This window comes from Tursiops truncatus, chromosome 19, assembly GCF_011762595.2.
Source record: "Tursiops truncatus isolate mTurTru1 chromosome 19, mTurTru1.mat.Y, whole genome shotgun sequence".
Classification (NCBI taxonomy): Eukaryota; Metazoa; Chordata; class Mammalia; order Artiodactyla; family Delphinidae; genus Tursiops; species Tursiops truncatus.
The window spans coordinates 36,662,033-36,677,529 of NC_047052.1; the positions used below are offsets into that span (position 1 = coordinate 36,662,033).

Here is a 15,497-nt window from a genome sequence, read left to right on the forward strand (position 1 = left end):
GTAAGTCAGGTGTTAAAGTCCCCCACTATTGTTGTGCTACTGTCGATTTCCTCTTTTTTTTTTTTTTTTTTTTTTGCGGTACGCAGGCCTCTCACTGTTGTGGCCTCTCCAATTGTGAAGCACAGGCTCCGGACGCGCAGGCTCAGCGGCCATGGCTTACGTGCCCAGCCGCTCCATGGCATGTGGGATCTTCCCGGACCGGAGCACGAACCCGCGTCCCCTGCCTTGGTAGACAGACTCTCAACCACTGCGCCACCAGGGAAGCCCCAGATTTCCTCTTTTTTAGGTGTTAGCATTTGCTTTATGTATTGTGGTGCTCCTATGTTGGGTACATGTATATTTATAAATGTTATATCTTCTTCTTGGATTGGTCCCTTGATCATTATATAGTGTCCTTCTTTGTCTTTTGTAATAGTCATTATTTTAAAGTCTATTTTATCTGATATGAGTATTGCTTCTCCAGTTTTCTTTTGATTTCCATTTGCATGGAATATCTTTTTCCATCCCCTCACTTTCAGTCTGTATGTGTCCCTAGGTCTGAAGTGGGTCTCTTTTAGACAGCATATATATGGGTCTTGTTTTTGTATCCATTCAGCTAATCTGTGTCTTTTGGTGGGAGCATTTAGTCCATTTACATTTAAGGTAATTATTGATATGTATGTTCCTATTACCATTTTCTTAATTGTTTTGGGTTTGTTTTTGTAGGTCTTTTTCTTCTCTTGTGTTTCCCACTTAGAGAAGTTCCTTTAGCATTTGTTGTAGAGCTGGTTCGGTGGTGCTGAATTCTCTTAGCTTTTGTTTGTCTTTAAAGCTTTTGATTTCTCCATCAAATCTGAATGAGATCTTTGCTGGGTGGAGTAATCTTGGTTGTAGGTTCTTCCCTTTCATCACATTAAATATATCATGCCACTCCCTTCTGGCTTGTAGAGTTTCTGCTGAGAAATCAGCTGTTAACCTTATGGGAGTTCCCTTGTATGTTATTTGTTGTTTTTCCCTTGTTGCTTTTAATAATTTTTCTTTGTCTTTACTTTTTGACAATTTGATTACTATGTGTCTTGGTGTGTTTCTCCTTGGGTTTATCCTGCCTGGGACTCTCTGTGCTTCCTGGATTTGAGTGGCTATTTCCTTTCCCATGTTAGGGAAGTTTTCAACTATAATCTCTTCAAATATTTTCTCGGGTCCTTTCTCTCTCTCTTCTCCTTCTACGACCCCTATAATGTGAATGTTGGTGTGTTTAATGTTGTCCCAGAAGTCTCTTAAGCTGTCTTCATTTCTTTTCATTCTTTTTTCTTTATTCTCTCTTGCAGCATGAATTCCACCATTCTGTCTTCCAGGTCACTTATCCGTTGTTCTGCCTCAGTTATTCTGCTATTGATTCCTTTCAGTGTATTTTTCATTTGCGTTATTGTATTGTTCATCTGTTTGTTTGTTCTTTAATTTTTCTGGGTGTTTTTTCTTTAATTCTTCTAGGTCTTTGTCAAACATTTCTTGCATCTTCTCGACCTTTGCCTCCATTCTTTTTCTGAGGTCCTGGGTCATCTTTACTCTCATTATTCTGAATTCTTTCTCTGTAAGGTTGCCTATCTCCAGTTCATTTAGTTGTTTTTCTGGGGTTTTATCTTGTTCCTTCATCTGGTACATAGCTCTCTGTCTTTTCTTCTTGTCTATTTTTCTGTGAATGTGGTTTTTGTTCCACAGGCTGCAGAACTGTAGTTCTTGCTTCTGCTGTCTGCCCTCTGGTGGATGAGGCTATCTAAGATGCTTGTGCAAGCTTCCTGATGGGAGGGACTGGTGGTGGGCAGAGCTCAGTAAAACTTTAATCTGCTTGTCTGCTGATGGGTGGGGCTGAGTTCCTTCCCTGTTGGTTGTTTGTCCTGCGGTGACCCAGCGCAGAGCCCACAGTCTCCTTGGTGGGGCTAATGGCAGACTCCGGGAGGGCTCACGCCAAGGAGTACTTCCTAGAACTTCTGCTGCCAGTGTCCTTGTCCCCGCCGTGAACCACAGCTGCCCCCTGCCTCTGCAGGAGACCCTCCAACACTAGCAGGTAGGTCTGGTTCAATCCCCTCTGGGGTCACCGCTCCTTCTCCCTGAGTTCTGATGTGCATACGACTTTGTGTGTGCCCTCCAAGAGTGGAGTCTCTGTTTCTCCCAGTCCTGTTGAAGTCCTGCAATCAAATCCCTTGAGCCTTCAAAGTCTGATTCTCTGGGGATTCCTCCTCCTGTTGCTGGACCCCCAGGTTGGGAAGCCTGACATGGGGCTCAGAACCTTCACTCCAATGGGTGGACTTCTGTGGTATAATTGTTCTCCAGTTTGTGAGTCACCCACCCAGCGGTTATGGGATTTGATTTTACTGTGATTGTGTCCCTCCTACCATCTCAGTGCAGCTTCTCCTTTGTCTCTGGATGTGGGGTATCTTTTTTGGTGAGTTCTAGTGCCTTCCTGTCGATGATTGTTCAGCAGTTAGTTGTGATTCTGGTGCTCTCGCAAAAGGGAGAGAATGAACGTCCTTCTACTACGCCATCTTGAACCAACTCCGAAAAAGATTTTTTTAGTAGTAAAATTTATTGAGCACTGCCTATGTGCCCTGCAGTGTGTTAAGCATTATAATCCTCACAGGAATCCTGCCTGGTGTGAGTACTGGCCACTTTAAGCATTTGGCCCAGAAATGGTAAGGGGATTTCTCTTAACCACTAAGAAAATATTTCTCAAAGGGTGTTTCAAGAAATAGCAGTTCTGCAGGTGTTGTCTGCAAAAGGAGTTTGTGGTGAAGTAAGTTTGGAGGGTGTTTAAAGGGGTTCCGTGTATCCCTCTACTGCAGGATTAGTATGCCAGTGTGCACTGTGAATTCCCAAATGGTAGAAGTAAGGGAAGGGGATAGAGTAGGCAAAATTTCTCAAACTTACTTGATCACAGATATTTTGGGGAGGGGAGGAGAAGAATGTTACAGGAGCTTTGGAAACCCTTCCTTCTGCCATTTAAGCAAGGGCCCTTCCTGGGACAGTTTTCTGGCTGCAGTGCTAGGCTGTGCAGAGAAGCAGTAAGAAAGCCAACAGTTAATTTGGGGTTAGGCTATTGAGGGCTTTGAACACGAGGCAAAAGATGATGAACACAGGACACTGACGTTGAAAGTACTCTGAGACTTATGGACACAATGACTTGGAGGGGAGAGGTAGGGCTTTAATTAGGAAACTTCACTGTGGTCTTGGGGTGAGTCAAAAAGGCCCCAAGCTGAAGACTATATCATAGTGAGGGCATAATTTATAGCATTTGAGCTGGAGAGTCTAAGATATCAAGTCAATAATCACTTTCTAAGAAATGTTTCACTTTTAATTTCAAAAGTCACGCAGGTCCTGTTATATCTTAAGTTACTACGTTGGTGATTTTTTATTTTGAGGCTTGACTGTTTTCATTACCATTTAACCTATTCTCAAAGTCACCAGTTTTCTTACGAAATGGGCCCATGAGCTTGTTGCAGAGCTCCCATCCCCTGGGCAGGGATGGTGGTTTTAAATGTAGTAGAGCAGATAGAAAAGGTGTCAGGAGGATTTGGGGCAAATCTTGCCTTATTGCCCACACTGAAGAGCAAGGGCGTTTGGGGGCCAGGATGAGGGACACCTGTGCAGGGTTCCTGTGGCTTTTCCTGAGGTGACTCTTAATTAGCAAACTCACCTTCCCAGCTGCTGGGTTACAAAGTTGGCCCCCTGGGAAGGTTATGAAGAATAGAACTCATGGTTTGTAGTGGGAAAAAATTTAGCCTGGTGGGAGGAATGGAGGATTTGGGGGCAGAAGTTCTGGACCTCAGACCTGGATTTTCTGCTTCCTGGCCATGTGGCCTTGGGCAAATCTTTTCACATTTCCCAGTTTCTCCCACCTGTGAAATGGGATTAATGGTTCCTGTCCTGCCTCTTTTACACATTCACTAGAATAAGATGAGGCAACATCTGTGCCAGGGCTCTCTCCTTTTCCATGTTACAGTTAACCTCTTGATTGATTCTAAACCTTTTCTTTCTCCCTCTTTTCCTTTGGGCAGTTAAGTGCCTGTAAGTTAGTTACTAATGATGATGGTATCCAGTCCTCAATAAATGTTGGCTGGCATTAATTATGTTCTAGGAGCTGAGGGAAGAACTACCATGTTGGCTTGTGGGACAATTGTTAATTTCTTCGTCTGTGAGTCTGGGCCAGTGAATCTCGGGGATGTTATGGGTCACACAAGTGAAAGTCAAGCCCAGAGCAGGCTGACCCCAGAGACTGAACTTTTGACCCTGTTATTGGCTTTATTGTGCCAGACGTGACTGTATGAAGGCAACTTAGGGTATGAGAAGGAGCTAAAGCAATGACCCCATACCCCACCTAGGGGCCAAGTGGACAAGCCAGTTGGGACTCCTCTTTTTTTTTTTCTATTTTTTTACTTTTTAAAAAAATTATGGAATAATCGATTTACCACATTATATAAGTTTCAGGTGTACAACATAGTGATTCACAATTTTTAAAGGTTATGCTCCATTTATAATTATTATAAAGTATTGGCTATATTCTCTGTGTTGTACAATATATTCTTATAGCTTTATTTAAACATAATAGTTTGAACCTCCTAATTACTTACCCCTAAATTGCCCCTCCCCCTTCCCTCTCCCCAGTGGTAACCACTAATTTGTTCTCCATATCTGTGAGTCTGTATCTTTTTGTTATACTCACTAATTTCTTTTCTTTTTTAGATTCCACATATAAGTGATATCATACAGTATTTGTCTTTCTCTGTCTGACTTATTTCACTTAGCATAATATCCTCCAAGTCCATCCATGTTGTTGCAAATGGCAAGGTTTCATTCTTTTTTATGGCTGAGTAGTATTCCATTATATATATATATGTATCCTACATCTTCTTTATCCATTCATTTGTTGATGGACACTTACATTGTCCCAATACCTTGGGTATTGTAAATAGTGCTGCTATGGACATTGGGCTACATATATCTTTTTGAATTAATGTTTTCATTTTCTTCAGATATATACCCTGGCGTGAGATTGCTGGATCATATGGTAGTTCTATTTTTAGTTTTTTGAGGAAGCTCCATACTATTTTCCACAGTGGCTGCACCAACTTACATTCCCACCAACAGTGTAAGAGGGTTCCCTTTTCTCCACATCCTCACCAACATTTGTTATTTGTGGTCTTTTTGATGATGGCCAGTCTGATAGGTGTGAGGTGACATCTCATTGTGATTTTGATTTGCATTTCTCGGATGATTAGTGATGTTGAGCATCTTTTCACATGCCCGTTGGCTATCTGTATGTCTTCTTTGGTAAAATGTCTATTCAGGTCTTCTGCCAATTTTTTAGTCGGGTTGTTTGTTTTTGAGCTGTTTGTGTATTTTAGATATTAATCCCTTATCAGTCACATCATTTGCAAATATTTTCTACCACTCAGTAGGTTGTCTTTTTGTCTTGTTATTGGTTTCCTTTGCTGTGCAAAAGCTTTTAAGTTTAATTAGGTCCCATTTGTTCATTTTTGCTTTTGTGTCCTTTGCCTTAGGAGACAGATCCCCCAAAAATATTGCTACTATTTATGCAATTGGGACTCCTGTTTGTCACACCATTCTCTGTTCCAAGTCATGTCACCAGCTTATTCTTAGGAAAGTCACATGGGGGCGGGCCTAAGTCTGAGTTTTCTGCTAAGGGTGAAAGCTCAGAAGACCAAGGCATAGTGGGCTGAAAAAGCTGCTTTGCTGCTTTTCACTTTTAGGAAAAGTTTCTAGGGGTCTGTTTTTGAAACCATTGGAAAACCCTGCAATCCCTGGGGAGGTGGAGCAGGACTCTGCACCTGGCATGGAGGTTTAGAAGGACAGAAATGGAACAATGAATTGGAAGTTGCTGAGTCCAGCTGGCAGCTCTAAGGCTTCTTTTTGCCCAAGAAACAGTACAAGAGATAGTCCAGAGGGGGCCTGGAGCTTACCTCTGCCAGTTAGGGCCTTGTATTGGGGTAACTCTGTCTTGCTCCCATATATTAAAAAATTCCTTCTTGGGGAGAAGCACTTTCCTAATTTAGATTTTTTTAAACATCTTTATTGGAATATAATTGCTTTACATTGTTTTGTTAGTTTCTGTTGTATAACAAAGTGAATCATCTATATGTATATATATATATCCCCATATCCCCTCCCTCTTGCGTCCTAATTTAGATTTTGTAATAATAAGGAAATCTCTCAGTTGGGGCTGCAGATATTAGGAGAGTGAACAGACTGACCCAATTTATTTCTTAAAAAGGTTACAAAGATGAAATTGGTGGAATGAACAGCCCAATTGTCTCAGTCCAATTTCCAAGTTTTTGTTTTTTATTAAAAAGCAAGAGAGGAGAAATGTGGTTAGATATTAAAAAACAAAAACAAAACTGAAGCCCTAAATTTACTAAGTCCAAAATCAAAATAGAAGATAAACGAGCAATGACCTCCAGCCTGGAATGATCCCACCTAGATGGAGGGAGAAGTGAGCCACAGAGGTCAGTGTCCAAATTGTGAGCTGGGCTCACCCCTCCTGCCACCTGCTGTGTGAGGTCTCTTGTGCCTGGGGGGATGTGTGAGGTAGTATTTTATATGGGGGGAGAGGAGGAGGAGCTGAGAATGTGCTAGTTCAGCATTTCTCAGTTTGATCTTCATAATATTCCACTATCTTGCTGTTTACAGGTATTCTTTTTTTTTTTTTCTTTCTCAGATGTTGAACCATCTTTGCATCCCTGGAATAAATATCACTTGATCATGCTTTATGATCCTTTTATTTATTTATTTATTTTTTACATCTTTATTGGAGTATAATTGCTTTACAATGGTGTGTTAGTTTCTGCTTTATAACAAAGTGAATCAGTTATACATATACATATGTTCCCATATCTCTTCCCTCTTGCGTCTCCCTCCCTCCCACCCTCCCTATCCCACCCCTCCAGGCGGTCACAAAGCACGGAGCTGATCTCCCTGTGCTATGTGGCTGCTTCCCACTAGCTATCTGCCTTACGTTTGGTAGTGTATATATGTCCATGCCACTCTCTCACTTTGTCACAGCTTACCCTTCCCCCTCCCCATATCCTCAAGTCCATTCTCTAGTAGGTCTGTGTCTTTATTCCTGTCTTACCGCTATGTTCTTCATGACATTTTTTTTTTCTTAAATTCCATATATATGTGTTAGCATATGGTATTTGTCTTTCTCTTTCTGGCTTACAGAAAGAGAAAGAGTCTGTATGAGAGACTCTGTATGAGAGTCTGTATGAGAGTCTGTATGAGAGAGTCTGTATGAGAAAGAGTCTGTATGACAGACTCTAGGTCTATCCTCCTCATTACAAATAGCTCAATTTCGTTTCCTTTTATGGCTGAGTAATATTCCATTGTATATATGTGCCACATCTTCTTTATCCATTCATCCGATGATGGACACTTAGGTTGTTTCCATCTCAGGGCTATTGTAAATAGAGCTGCAATGAACATTTTGGTACATGACTCTTTTTGAATTATGGTTTTCTCAGGGTATATGCCCAGTAGTGGGATTGCTGGGTCATATGGTAGTTCTATTTGTAGTTTTTTAAGGAACCTCCATACTGTACAGGTATTCTTTGTAGCAAAAAATAGGTAAGTAAATTTGAACACGCCTTTCAGATATTAATGACTCTGAGAGGTCCCACAGAAAAGTGCTTGTAAAACTCCCAGAGAAGGATGTATGCAGCGTTTCCACTAGCTCTTTTTCAGAATTCCTGTCAACACGTTCCAGCACATCAGTGTCACTAACAGCAGCAGAAAGCATGAAATCACTGGCCAGCACTTACTGAACACTTACTATGTGCCTGGTACCGTGCTAAGCATTTTCCTCTCTTTTCTCACTAAGCCTTTGAGATAATGTGAGGATTGTTTCCTTACAAACCAGAGGTAACAATGGTACCTACCTGCAGGACTGTTAAGAAATTTCTCCAAGATTACACAGCTGATGATGTCCCAAGATCTGAACTCAGAAAATAGTGCCTGGCATTTGGCTGTGCCACACGTCCCCAGCTATCAGACTCTAAACCCTCATTTCCTGAGGTCACTTGGGCAAGAGTCCCTTCCTTACAGCCTGACAGAGCAGCTAACTTTCTGCATGTGGTCATTATTCCCTGGGGGGATGTTATAGCTGAGGGCCCTTGGGACCAGTAGCCACACACAAGTCTTCACTGAGCCTGAGCCCTGTTCTACTCTAGCCCTGATGGTGTTGCTGTGGGTTGGCAAGAGGGGAAATGTTGAGACAGGCTGGGATCTGGGACCCTTTGCTGCAGCTGCAGTGCTTGCACCTGGACAAATGTCTCCTTGAGCAAAAAAATACAAAGAAAGTATAAAGGACTAAAAATAACTGCATGCATGCACAGTTGGGGCAAATTTTGGACAAGATACAAAAATACCACCCCCCCCCCCCCAAAAAAACAAAAAAATCCAATCCAACTGCCACTTCTGAAGAGCCGGGAGCAAAAACTGGGTGTCAGGAGCAAAAGCAGTGTACTGCTCATGCCCCCTGCACACAGCACCAGCAAAGGGGTGGGCAAAACACCTAAGCCACCCCTTGGGCCTGACCCCTGGACACGCTCCTATCCTCACCCCATATAAGGAACCAGCTTGCATCCTGTCGAGGAGCAAGCAAAGAAACCTGTTATTTGTTTTGGCTCCCCGCTGCTGCAGCAGGGGCCTCAATAAAGCCTTGCCTGAATCTCTTATCTGGCCTCTAATCAATTTCTATTGATTGGGAAGGCCAAGAACCCTGGTCAGTATCAATATGGCTGTAAATTCAACCATCTTTAGTAACAAGGAGCCCTTTTCTGGCTTGCAGAAGACATCCAAGATGGTTGGGAAGTTTGCTGGTCTAGCTACGGAGTTCCCTAGAAGAGTTCTTGTTGCCAAGCCCCACCCAAGGCCAGAGACCCACTTCACAAGGGCTGTTTGGGGTAAGCCAGGGGGAAAATAACAACACCTTTGAAGAGTGCTGAACTTGGCTCTAATTGAGCTCTTCCTGTTGATTAGAATCTATTTGCATTCATTTTCCAGCAGAAGGAAAATGCTTCTCTGCTTCCTCAGATGGCACAGAGCATGAGAGGAGGGCTGCATGTGCTGCTGAGGATGCTGTTTGGGCAAAATTAGCCAAGGTACATTAGGCAAAGGAAGAAAGGACCTGAGACCTTGGGAGGCTCATAGGTCCTCTCCTCTTGGAGGCAGTGGTCTTGGTGGGTTGGTTAGCACTAGCAGGGTGGAGTGGGTAGGAAGAGAGAGACTATTTGGGAAGATGAAAGGCTGTTTTGTAGTGGTACATCTGCTCCCATCAAAGTGCTCAGAAAGCTTTTGAAAACATTAACTCACTAAGTCTCCCTGTTTTGGTCTCCTTGACTGGAAAGCCACTCTCCCAGGCCCCATTAGGCAGCCCATCTCGAGGTGGTGGTCATTCTTTATTACTGTGGGCCGTGGCTATGGTGCCACGGGTCTGGCGGGGTTCTGACTCCAGAGAGTTTTTGAAATCCCTCATTCCCAAGGGATGTATTTTTAAATTCTCCAGGAGTGTTTTTGAGTTCAAGGTTGGTTGTTTGCTTGTTTGCTTGGCCATCACTAATGAGTTGCTTGAACATTGCACTGAACCTTGAGCATGGCTCCAAACCCATCTTCTAAGTGTTTTCTCTACATTTGATCTCCCCATTGTCTCTGCGTGGATTTGAGAAGAAGATGGGAAGGAGAAGACAGTCTGCGCTCTGTGTCGTCACCTGCTGAGACTGCTTTCTTGAATGAGTGGTCACGCATGAGATCCTGTGCAGTACCCTCCCCCAGAATCAGCATGGTTGTCTCCACATGTGTGTTAAGATCACATGGTAAAATGCCCTGATTTTGCTAAGGGGAAGTATCCCTCCCTCTCACATTGGATGCTGCCTTGGATGGTCATTGTTGGCTTCCTGTTCTTTTCTGGCCAAGAGGTAGACTGGTGATGCAAGCTCAGGTTATAAAACACAACCTGGACTTTTTTTCTGACAGTTTTTCAAACATTGTTATTATCATGTTAAAGATAAGCTATATTCCAAAATGTGTAGCTACATTCCAAATCATGTCAAGGATTTTACTTTGTTAATTTGGATGAGATCATGGGTTGTGGGCATAATTCAAAGTGTCTGGACTTCTAGGACCAGATGTGGTCTGAGATTGATGTATACAAGGACATCGGAAACAAAAAATTAAATTGCAACAAAAGAAATGAAGATGCAAAGTAATGAGTGTTTTACTGTGTGAAAAGGCACATATGCAGAAAAGAGTCATAGTGCTTCCTCTGTGGAGGGCTCAGCCCTATAAAACAGAGTCCATTGTTGGTCTGTGGAAATGTCCCCAGAGTCAGGCCAGGAAGGCGGCATTGCTTCTCGACCTGCTTCTGAGGTAGGGGACCTTGAGTTATTCCTGGTCCTGCCAAGTTGTCTGGGCCCAACCACTTAACTTTTTTCTATAAAATGGGAATATCATTGGCCTCTTTCCTGTGAGTTTGGGAAGCCCTTCCTAGAGATTGCTACACACACCCAGCCAAACTCCCAAGAACTTGGTTCCTGAGCAGAGTGGCTGAAGAATGAAAATGGTGGGAATTTGCTCATTCCAAGGGTGGTGCTTAATCCAGGTCCCTGCTCCTGGATCTCTGGGGCTGCTCTGGTTCTGTCCCTCAGACAGCTCTGTCTTAGCCAACAGAAAGGAGTTTCCTGGAAGGCTATGTGGTAGGAGGTCCAAAGACTCGGAACCTGTTTCTGCTGCATGTAGTCACTGGCGCACTTTCTCTTGATACCCTCTTTCTTGCTGGTTACATCTATGCACACAACTTCAAATATAATCTTTATGCAGAAAGCTTGGAGCCGTGTCTCCAGCTCTGAACTTTCTCCTAGCACAGCAGGAAGAATAGCTCTGCAGGGATGTGATGTTATTAGCAAAAGAACCAAATTCCCACTGCCCTGAGAGCCTACCTTCCTGTCCTAGCCACCCATCTCCTGGCTCCCTCTGTCCTAATCCCATCCATTCTGTCCTGAACTATCTCGTGCAGGCCTCCCATCCAGGCCCACTGCTGTTGCCTTGGTTCAGGCTTCCTTTATCTCTTGCCTGTTGCTTCCCTCCGCTAACTGGTCCCTGCACTGCTAGGCAAAGTCATACAAGCTCAAAAGCCTTCAGGGGCCAGGCAGGTCATGCATGTGTGTGAAGTAAAAGGGCTTGTTGGGAACGGGGGTGCTGACTGGCTATCTTTAGACAGGGTTTTGTGGGCTGTTTCCAGTTTTCAGTCTGCTGTCTCCAGTCTTTAGCCTTAGGGTTGTCCAGGTCCGCTCATCATGCCTTGTGTCCTGCTCTAGTCTTCAGGTGCCATATAAGGATGAAGGTCCCCAAAGCCTCTTACAGTATACCCATGCAGCTGGAGTGCTGGGGACTTGGTGGGATCAAATAATGGGAGTGCTTTGGAAAATGTAGTTTTGGGTCAGTTTACTGTTCTCCCAATGTGCCCCTCACATTCCTGCCCTGATGCTGGACTTTGGATTCGGCTGGAACTTGACCTTCTCTAAGAAGGCTTCTCTCTTTCCTATTAAATTAACCTCTCTAAGCCTCCATCTCCTTCTCTGTAAAAAGGGCGTAAAGCTGGGCTTCCCTGGTGGCGCAGTGATTGAGAGTCCACCTGCCGATACAGGGGACGTGGGTTCGTGCCCCAGTCTGGGAAGATCCCACATGTCGCAGAGCAGCTGGGCCCGTGAGCCATGGCCACTGAGCCTGTGCATCCGGAGCCTGTGCTCCGCAATGGGAGAGGCCACGACAGTGAGAGGCCCGCGTACCGCAAAAAAAAAAAAAAAAAAAAAAAAAAAAAAAAATGGCGTAAAGCTTCTCTCTCAGAGTTTTTGTGAGCATTACAAGAAGGGTGGCATGTGCACCCTTTATTCTCATCAAACACTGTACAGGTGTAAGGCTTTGTTGTTGAAAGTAATGGTTGGGTGGCCACGAGGTCCAACCTCCCACCCAGGCATTCAGTCAGGACTTCTGACAGTTAACGCTTGAATACTTTATATGGTGGGGAACTCACCATCTCACAAAGCATTCAGCTTCATTGTTGGATGTCTCAAGTTAGAAAGTAGAAACAGTCTCTTTGTGACAGATGTTGAGCGTCTTTTGTTCACCTTGCTCCACTGTCTTCTGTGCTTTGTGTATCCATCATATCAGATCCATTCTGCTTGAAGGGAGGTTTGTGTTTTCTCCTTAGTGCCCTGGAAGCCTCTCCTGGATGGAGAAGGAGTCTGGAGGTGTTCTCTATGTGTTTTTCACAGGAAGCTTGTGGGTAGAGAGGAATGCAGGGAAAGGAAGGGGCTGCAGGCTGAGGGGTGGGTGGGTGTTTAGGGTAGGGATGCTAGAGTTGCTGTGGGGTAACAGCCAGCATCCACCAGCTGGCTGGTAGATGTTAGACCAGCACATCATTCCTCTTTGCTAGGCTCTTGGGCTGCTGAGGGGAAGCCATTCATTTCCCGATCTGGCCAGCCTAGTTTCAAATCTGCCCTGGCTGCCCTGCCTCTGTTGGAATCTAGGGTAACGTGGGGCAAGGGAATCCAGATCATAATAATCTACTAATATTTTTCTTAGCGCCCTTTCTAGAAATAAGGCCTGTAATTCTATTATCCAGTTGACTAGAGGGGAAAATTGATTTCAGGGGTTTAATTAATGTGACTTCCAAAAGCAAGTGATCTGGAGAGAAGGCAACTATTTAGTCTTAAGAAGGGTCTCTCCCCCAGAATTGTATTAAGAAACTCATGATATAAAGATAAAAACAAATTCTAGCCCAGAGGGTCCTAGGAGAGCAATTTGTTCTTCTGTTCAGGTGACTTCCCTGGAGTGGAAAGAATTGAAGTCAGCATCAAACTCAAGGTAAGACGCTCAGAGACTGCAAACTGGTAGCCCACAGACGGGCTTCGTTTGATCTGCAGTGTTTTTAAAAAAATCCAATTGAGGACCAAGAGAAAAAAGGTCATAGGAGTTTACATAAAAATCAGAATTTCCATTTTCTTCTAAAAACCTGGAGGACATGGCATCTGGGCCCCAGTCTGGCATGTTGGGAGCTGAGAGGCAGGGGTCCCTCGGTCTGGTGCGGGTTCCTCTCACCCCGCTGTCTCCAGGATGAGGAGGTGGTCAGGTGTGAAACGTGCTACCTGTGGGAACTGGAGCTGAGACTGCACTTCACAGCTTCCCTGCTCATCTGAGTCCTGATGGGAAGATTTTAAGTGTGGCCCATCAGGACTAAACTCTGGTGGAAATTCCTCGTTTAATTATTCCCAAGGCAGGAGACATGGAGAACAGAAGTGCCACAGAGAAATTAAAACAACATACAAGATATTCTTTTCGTGTGAAATGGAAAATTGTATTTGGGTTTACTCTTTTGTTCTCAAGGCGAGACTCAAAGAAAATGATTTTTGTTGTTATTATTGTTTTTAAGAGCCCTTTAAGAGAATAGCAGCTTAGCAGCAGTTTGGGAATAGCAAGCTAGCGGATTGTTCTTCCATTAACTGTGTCATCAGTGACAGACTGGGTTGTTTCTTCCCCTAATGACGCACACTCGGGGCCTTTAGCCAGTTAATGTCAGTAGCAGGAGAATTACTGGTTAGATACTGGAAAGCCTTGTTTATTGTGCCCAGATGCAAACAGACCCTCAATCACTGGGTCAGTGGTGGCTCAGGGATACTGCGGTTGTGGTTGAACATCCCTAATGTTTGAGTTTCCTAACTAGGTTTGGATATCTTTGAATAAGTCCTTTATGTCAAAGAGCTAAGTGAATTTAGACCTTTAGAACAACTAAAGTGGTTCAGTGAAAGCATCTAACATGTCCAATTAGCCTTCTTCAGAATTGAATTATAAGGAACATAATGAAAAAAATCTCAAAATGGAAGTAGTCTCATTGTACAGAACTTTCTCTTGAAATTTGGGACCTTCCTAGTGGTCCAGTGGGTAAGACTGCACGCTCCCGATGCAGTGGGCCCAGGTTCGATCCCTGGTCAGGGAACTAGATCCCACATGCCTCAACTAAGAGTTCGCATGCTGCAACAAAAAGCCTGCATGCCACAACTAAGAAGTCTGCATGCCACAACTAAGAAGTCCACATGCTGCAACTATGAGTCCGCATGCTGCAACTAAAAAAAAAGATCCTACGTGCCACAGCGAAGATCCCGTGTGCCACAATGAAGACCTGGTGCTGCCAACATAAATACATTTTAAAACATTTGAAATTTAATGGATGTTCATAGATATTCATCCATCCAAAACTTATTGAGCACCTACTGTGTGCCAAGCATGACTCTGGGAACTCAGATGTGTGGACAAAGCTGGGACAGAAAGCAGGTCAACTTTGCCCCTACTGACAGGTGAGTACTGTTATTTTGACTGGTCACCAATTATATTTATTAACAACAGATAGGAGCCTAATGTGTTAAAGGACTTACTGCATAGATCTACATCATTGTTTTTATGGTTGCTTAGTATTCCAATAGACGGATGAATCCTAGTTTATTTAGCTACTTTCTGATGTACATTTTGGGCTGTTACAAATTTTCACTATCACAGTGTACTTGCCTGATTATTTCCTTAAGACAGGGTTTCTAAACATTGGTACTACTGACACTCTGGCCTGGACAATTCCTTCTTATGGGGGCTGTCCTGTGCATGGTAGAATGCTTAGCAGCTTCCCACTAGATGCTGGTAGCATCTCCCCAGTGTGATAACCCAAAATATCTCCAGACGTTGCCAGATGTTCCTGGGGAAAACTGCCTTTGGTTGAGAACCAACCACTGCCTTAGAATAAATTCCGATAACTAGAAATTCTGGATCAAAGGGGATGAACAGCTCTAAGGTTTTGCTTATGCATCCCAAATTAAGGGCTGTGGGAAATTATACCTCTTGGTGTAGGTATCCTCCTACACTGGTGGAAGTATAATTTTTTTTAAGTTGAGGTGAAATCCACACAACATACAATTATCATTTTAAATTCAGTGACATTAAGTATATTCAAAACAGTGTGCAAACCCCAGTTTTCTCTAGTTTCAAACTTTTTCATTAGCCCCAGAAAAACACTCTATACCCATTAAGTAATCACTCCCTATTCCCTGCCCCCCCCAATCCCCATCTGCTTTCTGTCTCTGGACTTGCCTATTCTGGATAAAGCATATCAATGAAATCATGTAATATGTGACCTTTTGTGTCCAAGTTTTTTCATTTAGCATAATGTTTTTGAGGTTCTTCCAAGTTGTAGTGTGTTTCAGTACTTTATTTCTTTTTATGGCTGAATAGTATTACATTGTGTTTATATATCACAATTTGTTTATCCATTTATCTGTTGATGAACATTTGGTTTGCTTTCATCTTTTGTCTATTATGAATCATGCTCCTATAAGGAGTATAAGTTTTTAAAATTTCCACCTATCAGATTGACAAAGATTAAAAACAACATTGAGACATTTTAAATTCCT

General features: G+C 43.4%; 1 long non-coding RNA gene across 1 annotated transcript; it reads left to right on the forward strand.

Annotated features, from left to right (window-relative positions):
* The first annotated feature begins 1,894 nt into the window (after positions 1–1,894).
* Positions 1,895–12,355, forward strand: LOC117309021 (uncharacterized). The gene is made up of 3 exons (XR_012327912.1): positions 1,895–2,044; positions 8,837–8,951; positions 9,052–12,355. It is a non-coding gene; the product is annotated as an uncharacterized lncRNA (long non-coding RNA).
* Positions 12,356–15,497: the final 3,142 nt, after the last annotated feature.